A 19845-nucleotide genomic window follows, 5' to 3' on the forward strand; every position below is an offset into this window, starting at 1 on the left:
CACCTCTTAATACCATCATTTTGGGCATTAGAATTTCAACACATGGCTTTTGGGGCACACAGACATCCAGTTCATAACAACGAGGTCAGGAATGCTTCCTTTTGGTGGCTTTTTAAAGACACACAAAAACAAAGATGAGAAGGCAGGGAGAAAGAAAAGGGAAAGGGGGTAGAGAGGGGGTAGAGAGAGAGAAAAGGATGGGGATTTAACTCTCTGATAAATACTAACATGTTTACAATTTTTAAAAAATGGGTCAGGTGCAGTGGCTCATGCCTCTAATCCCAGCACTTCGAGAGGCCAAGGCATTAGAATTGCTTGAGCCAAAGATTTCGAGATCACGCTGGGCAACACAGTGAGGCATCTATCTCTAGAAAATTTTTTTAAAATTAGTCAGGTGCTGCGGCATGCACCTGTAAGTCTGAAAGCTGGGGCAAGGGGATTGTTCAAGCCCAAGAGTTTAAGGCTGCAGTGAATTATAATTGTGCCACTCTACTCCAGCCTGAGTGACAGAGTGAGACCTTGTCTCAAAAAAAAAAAAAAAAATGTCGAGTTGACAGGACAAGGAGTTAGGGGAGGGAAAGAAGAGCCAAGATTTGCTAACTTTCCCTCACCCTACCCTAGGCCAGAGCTTAGATAGTATTCACAACACACTTAGAAGTGGAGAAATGAAAGTAGACATTATGATCCTCCTTAAAAAAAGATATCCAGTGAGGAAATTGCTGCACAAAGAAATTAAGGAACTTCCCTAAGGGCACACAGATCACTGATGAACAGACCAATGTTCAACATCAGGTCTGACTGAGCCCAAATCCTATGTGCTGCCATGCCTGCATTAGGGCACGCTGGAGCAGGGGCCTCTGGGGCCCAGAATTGTTCAGTGGCCCAGGATGTTGCAGTGATAGCTTAAGGTGGGCTGTGGGCTCCTCTGTACTTCCTGCACCGCTCCTTCACTTTCACATGCGGTCTTTCAGAATCCTGTACTCCACTAGTTAATTTAAACATGTATTTCCACTTATGAGTTAATGAGTATTGTAATAGGTGATGTAAAAGATATATCCGTGCACAGTAAAAATTCAAATGCTACAGAAAAATATAAAAGATAAAAGTTTTCCTTCCTTCTCCCGACCCTCCCTTTGCACAGAGGAAATCGCTATTAAGAGTTTCGTGTGCGCCCTTCTTGAAAAATATCCTAAGCGTATAGCCAGGTCCATACTTAGTACGTCTAGCTGGGTAGAGGAACTTGTCTTTATTAATTATGAATAAAACAGGAATCTTAATGCCCCTCTTACATTAGAATCTTTCCGATGTTATTATTTTTGAAATGTGTTTCAGGAAAACCTTATGCCTTAACATCTTAAATCAAAGAAGTGATCTATGTAATGAGAATTTGAGGCATCATAATAATAAGAAAATAATTTATTTTTGTGTTTTTATTATTTTTTAAATGCAACTAATTAATGATGATTCTTTTGGATTGGGCAATGTAAAAACTTCTTTATATATATCTTTTTTTTTTTTTTTTTTTGAGACGGAGTCTCGCTCTGTTGCCAGGCTGGAGTGCAGTAGCGCAATCTCGGCTCACTGCAACCTCTGCCTCCTGGGTTCACGCCATTCTCCTGCTTCAGCCTCCCGAATAGCTGGGACTACAGGAGCCTGCCACCATGCCCGGCTAATTTTTTGTATTTTTAGTAGAGACGGGGTTTCACCATGTTAGCCAGGATGGTCTCGATCTCCTGACTTCGTGATCCGCCCGCCTTGGCCTCCCAAAGTGCTGGGATTACAGGTGTGAGCCACCGCGCCCAGCCTAAAAACTTCTTTATATATATCTTACATAATCTTCACAACAGCCTTACCATTACAGTTTTACAGAGAGGACCCATGGAGTCCTTGGTGAAGACAAGCCTTTTTTTTTTTTTTTTTTTTTTTTTTTTTTTTTTTTAGATAGAGTCTCACTCTGTTGCCCAGGCTGGAGTGCAGTGGCACGATCTCAGCATCTCAGCTCACGCTTCCTCCGCCTCCCAGGTTCAAGCGATTCTCCTGCCTCAGCCTCTCAAGTAGCTGAGACTAGAGGAGGGCACCACCATGCCTGGCTAATTTTCGTATTTTTAGCGGAGACGGGGTTTCTCCATGTTGGCCAGGCTGGTCTTGAACTCCTGATCTCCAGTGAGCCACCCACCTTGGCCTCCAATGTGCTGGGATCACCAGTGTGAGCCACCATGCCCAGCTGAAGATAAGTCTCTTAAAGTCTTACAGCAATACAGGATTAAACCAAGAATTGAACCCGGGCAGCAGGATCTCTGATCCTGCGTTTCTAACCACAACACAGATCACCATTCATTGCAGAGATGTTACATTCACCTTGGAAAAAAGGAGAAAGGAAGAAAAATGACACTCAGATTATTCACCCAAATAAAAATCATATTCACGTTTACTCTGATCTGTTTCCTACAGTGATTTTCTTTCCAGAACTCCAGATCTAGACATAAAACCCTGTAACTGATGTAGTTGCCTGGTTTATGAACGGATTCACAATAGGTAAGGAATTCAGCCACTGTTGGTTACACAGCAAATAATAAACTCACCTGAAAAAAGGACTGTCGTGAAAAATCCAGAACTTGCTCTGTCACTAAGTGGAGGAGGGGACTGAGTGATGTGTTTGCTCGTGCCTCTCTCCCTAGGGCCAGTTCCAGCAGGGACCTCAAAATGGGGACAGTGGATGAGCCAGTCAGTAATCAGACCTTTGGGAGCTGGGATGGCAGCTGGATGCCAGTGGCCAAGCCTCTTTCAGCCCCTGACAGCCAGCTGACCCTGCCCCGCTCCCATAAGACAAAGAGTGCTCGGTGACACAATCACCAACCACCGCCATCTCCTGTTTTGGGTTGACTAAGAACCACAGGGCTGCTGTGCAGGTGAATACAATACAGTCACATTTTGAGTCCTTACCAAGAAAAAAATACTTGCTATACCTGAGCATCACTGTGTTTATAATTGAATCGCTATTCAGGTGGGGGTGGCAGCTACAGAAATTGATTTACAAACTGTCTAGTTGGGTCTAGGTATTTGTTTTTATTAATTATGAAGAAAACAGGAATCTTAATATCACTCTTACATTAGAGTCTTACGGATGTTACTGTTTTTTAAATGGGTTTAAGGAAAACTGACTGAAAAGCGTGAGTTGCAAATAGCATCCTGAGAAAGCTGCTAAGCAATACATATTTCACACCGCTCCTGAACGTGGTCAGATATAAATAGCAGCACAGACAGTTAAGAGCTATTCTTGCTGAAAAAAAAAAAAGTAATTAATAGGTGTTATACACAAAGGACTTCTCTATTTATTTATTTATTTTTTGGGTAACCAGCACAGCTTTAATTACAAGTAATTGTTCTCAAAATCAGGCGGCTCGTAAGTTCTGCATTCTAGACAGTGATTATGCATCAATACCCTAATCTATCACTTTCATTATTTTAGTCATTTGGGTGTGTAAATTTGTATTTAATTCAGACAACAAACTCCGCAGTTCCCACTGTTACTTTCTATGAACATATGCCTTAAGGCACAATAGGGTTGGATGATTTAGATTTACATTCATTTACTTTTACCTAGGAAAATAATGGTACATTCTTGTGGGTTTTGCTGACTTCTAGGTAAATACAGTGGCATTAGATGTACAAGAAGCCAGGTTTGTCCCTAGTTAATCAGGAATTTCAGTAGGTGTCTCTATAGAATTGCATTTGTTACTGCATCGTAATGAGCTGGAGTTTGCAGAAATTCCCCTGCAGAAATCTCCTAGTGAAGTAATAGGAGCCTATTCTTTACCTCATTCAGAATTTGTACATTTCTTCTCTCCCAAGTTAGACACTAGAAATGTCGCCTGGATTACTCAACTCCAGTACACTGTTTACTCTCTGCCCGGGCTTTGTATATCTGAGTAAATTTCAAAACAAAACTCAAAAGCCTTCCCAGGACATCTGATGGGAACATATTAGCTCCACCTTGTCTTTGTGGATGACACCACTATTTTGTTTCTGATCTCCTATGCAGGCAGATACTCTTTATTTCCTATGAAATATGTGTCCTTGAATGCAAAACAAATGGTGAATGCCCTTTGTTCCCTTTCTAACTTGCTTTTTGGTGTGATGGTCTAATTGCTATGCCACAGAGTTTTAAATGAAAAAAAATTGAATTAAAAATTCTGTCCATACTTACAAAAAACAAAACAATAAAATGATACCTTTGGTAATCACTTATTTGGTTGAATAACTCTCATAAAACACACACACCCACAAATGTTTTAAACTACTCAAATATAAAATTTTGTGGAGGAAGAGATTATTTACAATGTTAGAAAACAATGCCATTGCCAGAGACATTTTCTTGGAGTTGCAAGGTAGGTCAGATAAGGGAAAATACATTATATGATGATGAACTATGCTTCATGCATTTCAAAACCTATTTAAAATTAGAAATTTTGAACAAAATTTACATTTAAACATACTCATTTTCTTTAATTATTTTTTAATAAACTTCCTTGTTAAATGGGAATAATATAGATTTCAACTAGCTCAGAATTACACTGCGTTGTCTACTCTATCCTATCTTTCTTTTTCAGGAATAGTTTTTTATAGACTTCATGGGAATTTTGCTTAAGCGCAAAACTGCCAGTAATTTTTTATTGAGGGACTTCTGCGATTATATTCAGTGAGTATAGGACTCATGATGAAAAGACAAAAAAATCAGAAAAAGAAGATGATGACGATAAAGGATATGTTCCTGTCCTCCTGAAGGAATTAACAATCCACACAATAACACACGCACACACAATAACACACGCACAAGCACACAGAGCATTTGTTCCAGATAAGTACACGAATATAATAAAACTGAAAAACTAAGATTTTTACAAGCCAAAGGCCCTCTGAAGGTGGAAGGACTAGATTTAAATTGAGATTAATTTGGAGAGTTTCTAGAAACATCACAAAATGAATAATATAGATTGTCATCAGATAAAGAAGTCCCAAGTTCGATTAAATATTTTTTATTTCACAAAGGTTATTTAACCAATGCTTACCAGTGCTTTACTAGAGTTTTTACTTAAATGAAAACCTTAGAAAGTTGTTTGGGAATGAGGTGGAAGAGACTCCGGGGTGACCAAATGACAAGTAAAGTTCCCAGGCCAGAATGAACAAATCTAGAGTGAAAGGAAGCTGAGATTGGTGAGAAGACACAGTGTCTGTCTGAACTAGTGAAAAACAAGGCAGGAAGTTCCAGGAGGAGAAGGGATGGAGGAGGGAGAAACTTGTAAAAGCAGGCAAAATTGTTCCAACAGGCCATAGGGCACTAGGTGTCTCACTGGCATTTTCACGTTGTGATTACTCTCACTTTCCGTATCTTCTTGCTTACATCACTTAAATCCAGTCACCCAAACCAAAGATTAGTAAAAACGAGACATACGATAATATTCATAATAGGTGTTTAGCCTCTGCCTACAGAACCTCAAAGCACATTAATTTAGAGGAAAATAAGCAGTTATCTGACCTATTTGGGGGTGGGGAACCCAAGCACCTTTTTACATTTTTAATTTCCATTCCCCTATTAGTGAATGTTAGTGTGTTGTCTAAAACTGCAGTAATCCAGGGAAGATCCTGCCTTTGAACACGTGGGTAACCATTAAGGGAAACAGCACCTCAGTTTTGGGAGTGGGACGCACTGACTGTGTTTCCAATTATTTACATGAACAAGAAGCTGAACACGACCTTATCTCCAACTGATGTGCTTTTATGTGTAGCTTTTCTGTCACTGGTGTTGCACATAGTGGGTACTAGGTAAATGATTTTGAATTAAAGAGATTAATTTGCCTGTTTCCAATATGATTTTTACCATATGAAAAAAAAAACTCCAGCGACATATCTGTGAACCGAGAGAGTTAGTGGGTGAAAGCTTTACCTTTCAAGACACACGGAGAGCTAAGGCAGAGGTTTTGATTGCACGGGCAGCCCTAGATCAGCCCTTAGCTGGACTAAACACACTTCTAGATATTGTGTTTGTCGCTATTTTGTTGTAAGCAATAGGAGGTCCCTTTGGTAAAAGTTAAAGAATGATAAGCAAAACAATAAATAGATGTTGTTGGGACTTGGAGAATCTAATTTACAAGTACCCACTTAACGTCTTCAACTACAAAATTCAGATATCCACACTTACTTTTTGTGATGGCCATGCAAAATTGTGTGGAAGGAGAGATGATTTACAATGTCAGAAAACAAGGCTGTTGCTAGAGAAATTTTCCTGGGGTTTCAAGATAGGTCACATACTATTTTGGCCATGAAACAAACAACATGTGTAAGGCCTGGCAGACATGAAGCAGCTGAAATAACGGTCATACCAAACATAAATGAAAATGATCCATCCTGCATACACAACTCCAGTGCTTTCGGAGAAATGAGGGTTTTACTACTTTTCCAGATACTGGAAAGTTTTACCCTAATAAAGTCCAGGGACAGTGTGATAGTGAATCAGGAGAATCGGGGGATGGAGGAATCCAAGTCCCCACACTCTCAGTGGATTTTGGGAAGAAAATTCAAGGGGAACTGTGGTGCTGTAAAAGGCATGCTGTCTTTCTGAAGAGGCGTTGTTTTGATCATTCCATAGGTAGACGCTGCTTTGAGCAATACTTTTGGCATTACTTTGAGTCATGCCAAACACGCTTTGCGTCCTTGATTAAGAATTGCACCTATACGCATGTTCCTGGGCATGGTCTATTCTGTTTCATTATCATGCACCCAGCAACAGACCAACTTCTGCTGAACAATTAGGAGGTCATAGACCTGATCAGGAAGACTGTGGCCCCCACCTTCAGGAAGCTTACAATCTACTTAGAAACATAACACACACATACACCCATAAAGAGATCATAAACCTTAGCAGGGCGTGGCATGCCGCTGCAGTACCAGCTACTTGGGAGGCCAAGGCAGGGGGACAGCTTGAACCCAGGTGTTCGAGGCTGCTGCACCCTGCATCCAGCGTGGGCAACAGAGTGAGACCCTGTCTCTAAAAAAGCTAACAATAAATAATAATGATTTTATAAAACTAAAAAGAGACCATAAACTCACTTTTTAGGTGGCCAAGCATTTCCACATGAGCAATGGAGAGTGCTCACTTTTCAGAGAGCCTCCAGAAAAGGGAGAAAGCTTTCTTCAGACCCAGTGGCCAGGGCGCTTTGCAATAGTGCAGAATTCGACACACAAAGATCGCTATTATGGATGGACAAGGAGCAGCCAAGAGAAGGAAAGGGGCAGATCTGTGACTCAAGCGGCAGCCCTTGCAATGGGAATAATCCTCATCCTCCACGTGTGCTGTGTGTGATACAGGCTTCCCGGGAAGGGCACTGGCCAAGCCCCTGCTCCACCGAAGGGGACTGTAGCTTTGCTTCACTCTCCCTCCCTGCTTAATCACTGGCTCAAATGACAATCCACCCCAGGCAAACGATGCTCACACAGAGGAAAAGACAGCCAGGCCAAGAACAAATTTTTCTAAAAGTTTTCTTTTTTTTTTTCTACATCATCTCAACCTTCCTTTTTAAATAAATGGACTTGCAAATAGACCTAACTTCAAAGATCTCATTGGTCGGCCTTCACTGTTTAGGTATCCGGGCAGGGAACCATTCAAGATATTATTCTTATTTTTTTGAATCTTCTTTTTCTATCTTTTCAATAGCATCTGGATGATCTTTCCATTCTTGTCTAGTGATAATGAAATCATTAAAAAATGTACCAGAACCCTTTTTGCTTATCTCTGTGCCATTTGGAACATATGTGAATAAATTGAACACCACTTGCTCATTGATTTTCTTTTTTTCCCCTCTTCCCTTGTTTTTAAAAGCCCTGTTTGAAATCAGTCACTGAAAGAGCCGGCATCTGAGTTACGTCTGACGATCGGAGGTACGCCTCAACGTCGTCCACATGGCCTTGATCTAGACAGCGAGCCACAACCTACCCAGCACATTTTTGTGGCTTAAGTGACCTGGAGTGTGGGGCTTTTCTTTGTTGAAGATTTTCTTTAGGTTTCAAGTTGTTTTTACACCATTAATGGTAATTCCAGCTTGGGCATTGCACAAATAGTTCATAGATGACCATGGGGAATCCAGCTATGCTGTTGGGACTAGTAGCTAAACTCTCTTAGAGGGCTTGAGTTAGATCAAAGAGCATCTTTCCTTTTCTTGGAAACCACATTGCCAGCCTTTTCCAGCCAAGGGCCTGCTTGTGTTAAGTGAGAAGAGAGAGACTCATCCCAAAAGAGGCCGCCCTGGAAGAGATGGGAAAGACTTTTCCAGGAGGAGTTTGCTGAAAAGCATAAAAGGGTCAGCCTCCAGCTTATCACTCAAAAAAGTTTTTAAAGCCTTTTTAAGGAAACAATTTTAACCCAGCTGCACTTATTGATCGGTGATTTGATTTTGCTTTGTTAGGAGAGACTCGTAATCTGCTTTTAAATGTCTTTTGTTCCTGGCCTTCTTTGATAGCAAGTTCTGCCTAAGGCTACTTCTCAAAACTCATCACTGGAGTTTTCAAGTCTATGTGAATAACTAGAATAATTTTAATCTGGACCTTTCTTTATCCCCTACTACCTACCCACTCCTGTTTGCAGCAGAAAATGTTAGGTTGTTGTAAGAATTTTTTTTAATCAAATTCTGCCAAACCTAAAACCTATAAAAAGGAATCATTTGTCCTTTCAAAGAGAGAGAGAAAGCAAGGGAGCAAACTCTATTTACAAAGTCAGAGGGAGTCAATCTGATTTTATTTTCTCAAGTACATTCAGTGAGTCTCAAAAAGAATGCAAGCTCAAGTCTTGCCTCTGCTTGGTATCAGCCACAATTAAAAAATAAATTTCAGAAATATATCTGAATCACTGTAGAACATACTTTTTTGGCAACAGATAGGTTTTACAGAAGCTTTTTTACTTGTAACTTTCAAAGGTTGTAATCATGCCTTTCATGACATTGTGAACTATAATTTTGTCTTGCTAAGCTACCATAAAAGAGTGGTTGTTTTATTATTATAGTATGCACTAAAAAACAGAACCTATGCTCCTCATTTAACTAATCACTTCTGATATTTCTCAAGCTAATGGGAACCAAAAACACTTATAAGATATCTGTTCGTAGATGTTCTTAATGAAATGCACACTTTTTTTATAATGTAAGCATATGCGTACACATGTATGAACTTTACAAGTTTATTTAGCAAGAAAACAAATATGTGAGGAAAACAGACTTTTCAAGTGGCGCTTTAATTGTCGTTCATGCATGTTCTACAGATCATTACTGAATGTTTACAGGTCCTGCATGGAATGACTTTACACCAAAGAAGAGGGTAACGTATCCTCATTGTTTATAAAAATGACAGCTGCTAATGGACCATATTAGCTTTAACACAAACTATTAAATCTCCTTCATTACTTTTTTCTGTGTTCTGTTTCGGCATCTCGTTAGCTCTGAGAAGTGGGTGCAAACTCCTAAGGAAACATGAGCACACATTGAGACGATTAGAGATCATGGTTATTAGATAAGCCTCAGGAGGATGTTTTTCTTGGGTTGCTCACAAGCATTTTGAAAGAGTCGTGTTCCAGGTTTGAGGTCCCATGTTTCTTCCTCTTAAACTATGAGCAGCTGTAGCACATGACCTACTTCTGTAGGGCCCTGTAATGATTTCCTTCCTTCGGAGGCTTCAGGAGTTCTCCTTCTGCCCTGTGAAAAAAAGGGACAAATATTTTAATCCAAGCAAAATGCTGAAGCAGGTTTTGTTGGTTTCAGGGAAGAAACTCAATACAGCTCCAGCACTGAATGTAGGCCTCAAATTGGAACCATCTGGGCCGCAGAAGGGCTCAGAGACCTTTGGGGAAGGCAGAGACAGTCTTGCCTAGGGCCGCAGCCCATACACCTGCAGAGATGGCCGACGTCTGGGCAGGCCCTGGGCTCACCCAGGAACTGGAGCCGCTCCCACTGCGGCAAAGCCCTCACTGCCTGGCATTGCAGTTGGGAATACCATGTAAGAAAAGGTGACAACTCCTCAGAGGACGACTTCCTACATGAATATTCCTCACAGTGAAAGGAAAGCCTCATGATTCTTTGGAACATATTTGACACAAATCAGACATAATTTCCTAACTTTTGCTTTTTAGCAGACAGGGAGGAAAGTCCTCAGGAAACCATAGGTGGGTATACACAATATTTTTAGAGTTATCCTTAACTAGGGGGAAAAAAAAAGGCTTTTACAACCCAATGCATGCCTGTTTGGTATTCTCTGTATTCTTTTTTTGTTTAAAAGGTTTTTATTATTATCGTTGACTAGTTTTCCTTTTTAACTAAGTGAAAGTGCTTTTCAAGTGTTTTCCAATATCTAAACATAGAAGACTAGGCCAGCTGCTGGAAGGTTATTTTAAATAAAGTATTTTTTAAAATTTTATATTGCAAACTTTCCATGGGTGAGGGATGAGAGTATCAACCCATTTCCAAATATAAAGGGCGAGGACTTTTGCTCAAATGTTAGAAATCTTATCATGTGATTTTAAAACCAATGCAGAATATGTTTTCTGGAAAGAAAGTGGGACATAAAGAGCAGATAGAAATTGTACAAAAGTTGTGCATTTAATAAATATATTTTCCAAATATTAGTTGATGAGGAATATATCATTTTCAATTTGGGTTTTAAATTATTTACTGTGGTTAGAAGTGCAATGTGGCCATAATAGAATCCTAAAGAATATGATCAAACTTGACATCCTGAGAGTGGAAGCCCCATGACAATCTCAACACCAAGGTCAGAGGATGATTTATTGAGAAAGGATCAGTCCCTGGAAAAGGTGACAATTCAGAAAAAAATAGAGGTTCTTGAAATTTTGAGCTTCAGTTCCTAGAAGTGTGAATTTATTTGGTTTCTTCTAACTAATCTTGTTCAATAAGCCAGTGGACCACAGTTTTTTGCTTATTGTAAGTACATTTATTTGTTTATTATAATTAAATCTATTGACTGATGGAAATTACACAGTGAAGACATATATTATACGTATGATTAAAATGTTTAATATTTTTTAAAATTAAGAATTGTCAGCAAGAATACATTTTTTTAAATTCCTGAATCGAAAATAAGTCCAAAAAATAGTATTTGGACTGAAGGCTCACAGAATATCTCTCATTGTTAAAAGTTCTAAGGATGTATCTGTTGCAAGGTTTCCCAGCACATTCTTAGGGGTGACATGACTGTACGGTGTTTCGGTTCTGAGCTGTTCTCACATGCACACTTCATCACAAGCCAACTGGGAGGGGTGCGGGAGGGTTGTGTGCGTTGGGCTTACTTTTTTTTGCCCTGTTCCAAATTTATATGCATGAATCTAAATTTTTAACCAAATCTTTGTTCTCTTTCCTCTTGAGGCTGCTTCACACTCCTGCCTACGCACCCAGCTGCACCCAGATAGCTCTTCCTCCCTCCCCACCCTGACAGCCTGCACCGCTGCTCAGCTACAGGGTGAGACTTAATGGAGCTGAGCAGAGCATTTCCTAGCGAGCTTCCTGCAGAGCAGTCAGCCAAGACTGGGAAAGGCCCACCACCAAACACCAGGAGCCAGGTGAAAATCAGAGGGCCAGCCCGCTGCAGGGGCAGCCTCCAGAAAGCGTCTTGCTGTCATTTAAGGGTATTAGTTTGACACCTTTAGGAAGGCTTTGGGTTTCTCTAAAACACTGCCACTGTCTCATTCATATAGCCTTGTGAGGATGCCTATATTCAGCATCTGGGCTAAGCTGACCCACCAACTCCATTGAGTTGCGAATTTCTAGCATGAATGCCTAGCCTCAGAAAAGTAAGAAATTCTGCTGTGTGTCTTCACATGTATTTTTATTTTTACTTTATTACTACTGTTATTATTTTTAGAGACAGTGCCTTGTTCTGTTGCCCCAGCTGGAGTCCTGTGGCAATATCCTAGCTCATTGCAGCCTCAAACTCCTGGGCTCAGGTGATTCTCCCGCCTCAGCCTCCTGAGTAGCTAGGACTACAGGTGTACCACCATGCCCGGCTAATTTTTCATTATTTTAGAGATAGGGATCTCATTACGTTGGCTAGGCTGGACTCAAACGCCTGGTCCCAAGCGATCCTCCTGCCTTGGCCTCCAAAAGTGCTGGGGCTACAGGCATGAGCCACTGCACCCACCCTCCCTGAGTATATTTTTAAATACAGGGTTTCATATCTTCAACATAGCCCCTAAATTAAAGCAATGATTATAACAATCACACAGCAACTAAAGCCAGTGTTCTGATGGTTTTATTTGAAAAGCACCATTCTCTACAAATGGAAGCTAATCAATAAAAAATATACATATATTTGAGAGAAAAGCCCACCCTGTCCTCAGGAAAAGCAACCCGTAGAGAGTGGGCAATTTCAGATTGATTTATGAACTGGGAAAGTACTTCTGATTTTGTTTTAATTTTTTTCTTTGGCCAAACTGGTCAGGAGGTGATGAAGACTGACTTCCCAGACCTTTGCTGCCAAATCTTAACTGCCTGAAAACTTACAGAAATGCTTGATTAAAACTAGAATAAAAATCTCCAGTTGCCTTCAGCAAACCACAGCACAAGGGTGGGAAAAACAGTGCCAGGTTGCAGTTTAAGTATAGTTACTTGGCGCCTGCTGAAAGTACTGCTCCCTTCCTGTTTAATAATTAATTCAACTTTAAAGCCCCAAGGATCTGGACTCAGCACCAGTTTCACAAAGCAGTACAGAAACAAAATGCTTCCAGAACTGGAGGGGGGGATAGAGGAAGAAAGAATCTAACATTTCAAGAAACATCACCACATGGGGCCGGCAAGCAGGGGGTGGGGTTTGGAGGTGGAAAGATACAGGGTGGAGAAATTCAAAATAAAATAAATACACACAAAAGCAAGGTTATTCACGGCCACTGGCACCAGGACTGGGAGCGGCATGGCGAGCCGGAAGTCATCCATTTGGGAGGCAGGCTGGTGCCTGCAGGCTAGTGGGGCCGAGAGGGTAATGGGCTCAGTCTCTGGAAAAGGAGACCCAGCCTTGCTCTTCAGCAGTGGCCTCTGCTCATTAGTCAGAGCATCGTGCTGGAAAAGGCATCCAAGGTGGGCAGTCATCCTTGCTTTCGCGCTCCTCTCCCTCCACCCCACCCCACCCGCACAATTCACCCTCCAGGGGAAGGGCCGGAGAATGCCCGATGTGAGGGCGAAAAACAAGCAAGTTCCCAGGCTTAAATATTCAGTTACAGAAGTTAACACCCAACATAGCAGCAGATAACTGCAAAAATGTGTCCCCGCATCCAGTGGGGCACCTGCACTGTGCTTTGTGGTTTTTCTAAGTCGTTTGCTTTCTCTAAGCTGGTGAGTCCAGCCAGGAAGGTGATGCACTGCAGATGCTGAAAACAGGCAGAAGCTGCTTAAAAGCTTATCAAGTCTCGTATCGCACACAAGATACGAGGGGGAACGTGTCCAGAACGACTGCAGCAGGCCCACCTCCAACCTCACAATTCAATATGAAACCACACGGACTATTCTTCTGTACTCCAGGAAACCTAAGTATCCCAAAGCATTGCCGAGAGATGGTCTCACCAGAAATGAACAGATTAATTAAACAAAACGAAGGCCCAAGTGGCCAAAGGAAAGAGGAAAGCTATTTAAACCCAAATTGTATTTACTTTTTGCTTATTTTTATTATTATAAAGAGTCATGGGATAGAACACTCACACGTATCCCCTGAGATTCCAGTTGGGTATTTTGAAATCGACATTCACATAATTAACTGGTTGAGTTGGACAAATAATGACCTGAATATTTTCTGTAATCCTTAAAAATGGATGTTTTTATTACTCTGCAATTGTTAAAACTATATGAATTTTCTTTATATTTTACTTCATACATACATTAGTTATAAAACATTTAAAGTACATTTCCTTTGTATGTTTCCCTCCACTGCAGATTGATGGTGTTGCCTTAAAACTGTAGCAGCTGTATTTTAAAAACAGGATTTTGTATTCCTCTTGACTGAGTTCTTAAAACTATGCCAAACTCAAGTTTGAAACTAGTTTCCAGTTATTAAACAATTTCAAAACCAGAAGGTCAATATGTTTTTCTCTATTTTCGAGGTAGTGAATGTCTAGCTGCTGCTTTTTATTTTTCAATTTCAAGTTTGGTTTCAAGCTCATGCCCCTGTTTTCTTACAAAGCTCATAGTCCCAGACAGTGAATCCTTCCTCACAGTAACATCTTCCTTTGTGATGAGAATAATTATCTATCAGTGTATCTTTTTAAAAAAATAAATTTGGGTATTTCTAGGAGGCAGTGCATTGTCATGGAAACACCACTGGACTATGAACCAAGCCAGCCTCTGGGCTGGTCCAGCACTAGCTGTACATCCTGGCAAGTTACAAACCCAAGAACACACTCCTGGGTGTCAGTGTGTACCGCTGCTAAAGGAGGAGTTCTCAGTGCTTCTCTCCCTGCACTGTGTCTGCAGGGAACCCCTTTTCAGGGTTGGGAAGGGAAGACTCACACACACACAGCCCACTCTACATCGATCCAGACTATGATAAGTGCTGAAATAGAACCATGAATTAAATGAACCAGAAGATTTATAAGGCCTGCCCAGCTCCACAGATCTCTGATTCCATGTGAATCATGGATTCACCAACTGGGTTATGCCCAGTCACTGGCCTCACTCACTCAATGCTCGCCGTGTCCTGCTCACTCCTGTCCAGCCTGGCCTTTTTCATACAATCCACGGGGAATTGGCGCTAGTAGGTAGTAGGTAATTTGGAAGATTAGATTAAATAATTTGGAATATACCCATGGATATAGATGAGCCCTAAAAAAGGGAAAAGGTGTGGCCCCATGTTGAAAGAGTGGAAATCAAGCTTAACTCTTGGGTAATCAGCGTATGTGTAGGGCAAGTGTATTCTATTCAAGATTTACCCACAAGAGGCAAAAATACTGTGTCAGAAGTTAGCAGATAAAACAGGAATATGAAGAAAATGGCACAACTTTTTTTTCTACCTTTTTGTGATCCTCCCTCCCCATGGTTTGAAATATTTTGTGCTAGTTGTCAAGTGTGGGCCTTATAGGCTGATGGGACAGGGGTCCTCACCTCAGTTTTCTCATCTGAAAAATGGGGATTTCAATGTCAGAAGGTTGCTTTGATGATTATCTGAATTAATATATGTAAATCTCTTGGTAGAATACATGGAATTTACCAAGTTCTAAGTTGATGTCAGCCATTATTATTGAGTTAGGAGAGTTATGTTTTTTGTTATGTTTCGTTTTTGTTTCTGTTTTTGTTTTTTGAGACAGAGTCTCACTCTGTTGGCCAGGCTAGAGTGCAGAGGCATGATCTTGGCTCACTACAACCTCTGTCTCCTAGGCTCAAGCAATTCTCCTGCCCCAGCCTCCTGAGTAGCTGGGATTACAGGCATGCACCACCACACCTGGCTAATTTTTGTATTTTTAGTAGAGATGGTCTTGAACTCCTGACCTGAGGTAATCCTCCCACCTCGGCCTCCCAAAGTATTGAGATTACAGGTGTGAGCCACCGTGCCTGGCCTAGGAGAGCTATGTTTAACCAAAGAGCTAGTGACTAATAATACATAACTAGTATTACCATACTGAAACTTTTTGCCTCTATATGCATTTGCTAGGGCTGCCATGACAAAGTGCCACAGGCTGAGTGGCTTAAACAACAGAGATTTATTTCCTCATAATTCTGGAGGCTCCGAGTCAGAGATCAAGGTGTGGGCAGGGTTGATTTCCTCTGAGGCCCCTCTCCTTGGCTTGTAGATGCCACCTTCTCCCTATGTCCTCATATGGTCTTCCCTCTGTGCATGTCTGTGCCCTAATCTCTTTTTATGAGGACAACAGTCACATTGGATTAGGGCCCACCCGGATGACAAGCTTTAACCTTGGCTTGTTAAAGACCGTATCCCCAAATATCATCACATTCTGAAGTACTGGGGTTTAGGACTTCAACATGGGAATTTGGTGAAATACAATTCAGCTTATAACAGCCTCCACATCAGTAGAAGCACGGCTTCCATCAAGAGTTTTAAAATAACAGAAGTTCAGATTTGTATACATGGGTATATAAATGAAAGGGATCAACCTGGAGGACATTATTAAGTGAAATAAGCCAGGCACAGAAAGACAAACATTGCATGATCTCAGTCATAAGTGGAATCTTAAAAAGATGCCTTAATAGAAATAGAGAGTAGAACAGTGGTTATCAGAGCCTGGAGAGGGGAGGGGTAAGGGGAAACAAAAGAGGTTGATCAATAGATACAGAGTTGTAGTTAGGAAGGAAGAATAAATTCCAGTGTTCTATTACATAGTATGGTGACTATAGCAAATAGCAATGTTCTGTATATTTCAAGATGGCTAGAAGAGAACATTTTGAATGTTATCGCTACAAAAAAAAATGATAAATGTTTAAAGTGATGAATATGGTAATTACCCTGACTTAATCATTTATACAATGTATATACATGCATTGAAACATCACACTGTATCCCATAAATATGTTCACTTATTATGTCAATTATACATAAAATGGAATTAATTTAAAAAGAAAAAAAAAGGGGAAACAGGATCTATCCAGACCCTTGAATACTTTCACTGAGATGAAGCCGCATGCTCTGTGACTGTTCCACAGTACAGAATAGACACTCACAGCCTGTAGACAAGTTAAAATGAAGCAGAGGTGAGGGCTATTATAACACCAGTGGAATTGATCAGTGTAATACATTTGTTGACTCAACTCACAAAGCTTGGGTAACATAAACCAACAGAAATCTGCTTGAACCTGGGATCATCCAGGCCAGAGAGGAGGCTGACGAGTTGCCTTGGTCCTTGGGTGACTTGACCTAGCACTGAACTCTGTGACCTATCAATCCATGAAAAGACAGAAGGAAATGTTTCACACACGCAGTTCCACACCGTGCCTCCATGAGCTCAGTGACAGACAGATTCGCCCTTTCCCACTGCCTTCCCTGGGAATCTTCTGTTAAATACCTAGTCCATAGCTGCTTTTTCGCACCATGGCTATGTCACCCCTGCCCTTGTGCCAGAGCAGATTGAGTTAAATATTTAACTAATTTCTATTTTTAAATGTGTTAACTCAATAAGTTTAGATGCATATGCATGATCCTTTCAAATATTTTCTCTTTTGGGCTTCTTCAGACTCTCATTTTGGGATTTGCTAAATATGTCAGCCCAAGGAAGGTATTTGAGCAGCATATTTTCATTAGATATTGGTCACCACGTCGCTTGAGCATGAAGCTTTCAAAGAAAATTAAAGTGAAAGAAAAAAAAGGTCTAGTATTGGTTATTAACTCCACCTCAGGGTGACTTCTCTTCAGGGGCAATTAAATAGCAGCTCTGGGCTGTTAAGTTTAGTGGCTTTACTTGTAGGTGGCACACTCTTCTTCAAGGACAACCGCCATTCAGATCTGCTTTGATTTTTATCTGATGACACTGAGGCTGCCTCTGCAAAACCAGATTTTGTTTGAAATTGTAGATGTGACCACATCTATGTGCTCTGACCTTTCTTCTTTAAGAACCAAGTTTTGCATTACCAGGTAAATGCCCTTTCAGTGGAATTTTCATGGAACACTGGGGACATCCTGTGGTCAGCTTGGTTTAAGGCAGCCAGTCTTTTCAGCAACAATCTCAGGGAATAAAGAAATAAATGTCCCACATAAATCCTAGTTTATTTTGCAAGAACAAGAAGATAAAAGAAAAGAAAAGAGAAAAGAAATACACTCTTGTTCTTAATAATTTTTGCAATATAAACCTCTCTTTTTTTGAGCAACACAGTTTTTCAGTGAACGTGGATGGAGCAATTATTTTTGTCAAGGACAGATATTTTCCTGACACAAAATACAGCTTCATCAGAATAGAGGAAGCATGACATCAGGCGTTGCTCCACGATCATACCTGGTTCTTACCATCTGCTATTGTAAGTTCCATGTGCCTTGGCTCAACTTCTGGTCCTCGCAGGAGACAGCCTTCTGCAAAAAAGCACACAGCATGGCTTAAAGGGAAAACAGTGGGTATTTTGGCAGTTTTACACCACAGATAGTGCACCAGTGACACTAAATTGAAGTCATTTAGTTGTAAATGTGATATTACATTTGACGGTTTCCACTGGCAAAGCACTGAGCTGCCCACGTTGAACAGAGGCAGAGAAATGGAACTTGGGGAGCAAAGCCAGTCACCAGAGTAGCAGACCAAAGGGGCTTGTAAAAGCGTTTGTCAAGTCATTTAGAATCATAACTCAGCTCAACACACATGGTACCAGGAACAGCCAGCTCAGTTTCAGCAGTGGAAAGCAGGCAATGGAGTTTATGTTGTTCTTCTGTTTATTAAAGACGGATGGGAGCACTTGACAGAAAAATCAAACTTCTGGTCATGGCTCATTAATCCCTGTTGTATCTGTCAGGGGTATGTGTTTGGAGTTCCAACAAGCCTCTAGAAGGAAGATCACTGCTGAGCTTTGGTATTTTCTCTAATTTTGAATGGAAAGAGACGCCAATCACCTAGAAGGAGAAATAGAATACGAGGTTATTTTTAACTCACCTACTTTAGTAGTCATTAAACATAAGTGAGTTGGTTTAAGACAAAAATGATTATGGTTAATAATTTTATTGCCAATTTTTGTCATGGGGCTTTCTTTAGGAGAAGCAGTAAGGTAAAGACAAATGTGGAATAAAGCCAGATATTATGGCTGTTCTAGGAAAAGCTCAGCTCTTGGAGATAGATCTTTGGGTGAACCTGTGCAGACTCTTTGTGTGTGCCTGTGGTCATTGAAGTGCAGCTTCTATCAAATTGTCTCCTGCCTCCTCAGCTGGAGATGGAGATAAGACCCTGGTCTACCCAGACTGTTTACATCAACCCAGAAGACAGAAGCAGCGCTATTCCGATCCCTGTGTTGGAAACAATGGTCCTTTGTGAGACGATGTATGTTTCAAAGCCTCCACTCTGTGCTGGCTGCACCAGCACAGCTGATCAAGACTACAGGACCAGGAGAAATGCGGGTTTTCCTGCTGACTCAGGGCTTGGGCTCTCAGATCCACATTTCTGAATCTCCCAAAGCCTCAGGTTTCTTGTGTGTAAAAGGTGTATCATGACACTCATTTAGCACACACCTCAGAGGATTTCTTAAGGATTAAATGAGGTAATGCACATAAGTCACTTAAACACAGTACATGGCCCATAGGTGGAAGCACTTGTAAATGTTGTTCTTGGGGTTGCTATTAGTACTATCATCATCTCCATCATCAGAGACAGCGTCGTTTGCTCTAGGTTGTGATCCTCCACACAATATCCTCAATCTGCTTGTCAGGACTATGTGGGAGGGACAAGGAGAGGTTGGAGAAGGGTCCTATCGGCTCAGCTTGGCCCACTGGTTGGGGCAATGATTGAATTAATACTTTTGGACTCCATTCTGGGCTACGTGCTGTGAATGATACAGTCAAGTTTTAAATGTCGTTTCTGCACTCAATAAACTTTAATCCATGTTAGTGGGTACACGAAATTATCTGTGCAGGCAATCTTAGGTCAATAGCTTTCAAATAAAGTAGGTGAAACCCCTAAAGGGAGACCAGTGCTGAGTGGATTGAGAATTCAGGAGTAAGCGGGGAATCAAACTAAGCACCTGCTACACATTTGGGTTCACCCCTGGAAGCTAAGAATTAGCTGGAGTCATGCCTCTGAGGGCTTCCAACAGGGCCCAGGCCTTCCTTGCATATTCCTGTTTCTTTTCAAATTTGGTTTTTTGTTTAGAAACACACACCGTTGGCCGGGCG

General features: G+C 41.0%; 1 long non-coding RNA gene across 1 annotated transcript; it reads right to left on the reverse strand.

Moving 5' to 3' along the window:
* Window positions 1-9212: 9212 nt before the first annotated feature.
* On the reverse strand, window positions 9213-18528 carry LOC101146343 (uncharacterized). The gene is made up of 2 exons (XR_173948.4): window positions 17975-18528; window positions 9213-9737 (listed from the first exon to the last, which is right to left on the reverse strand). It is a non-coding gene; the product is annotated as an uncharacterized lncRNA (long non-coding RNA).
* Window positions 18529-19845: the final 1317 nt, after the last annotated feature.

This window comes from Gorilla gorilla, chromosome 12, assembly GCF_029281585.2.
Source record: "Gorilla gorilla gorilla isolate KB3781 chromosome 12, NHGRI_mGorGor1-v2.1_pri, whole genome shotgun sequence".
In the NCBI taxonomy this organism is placed as follows: Eukaryota; Metazoa; Chordata; class Mammalia; order Primates; family Hominidae; genus Gorilla; species Gorilla gorilla.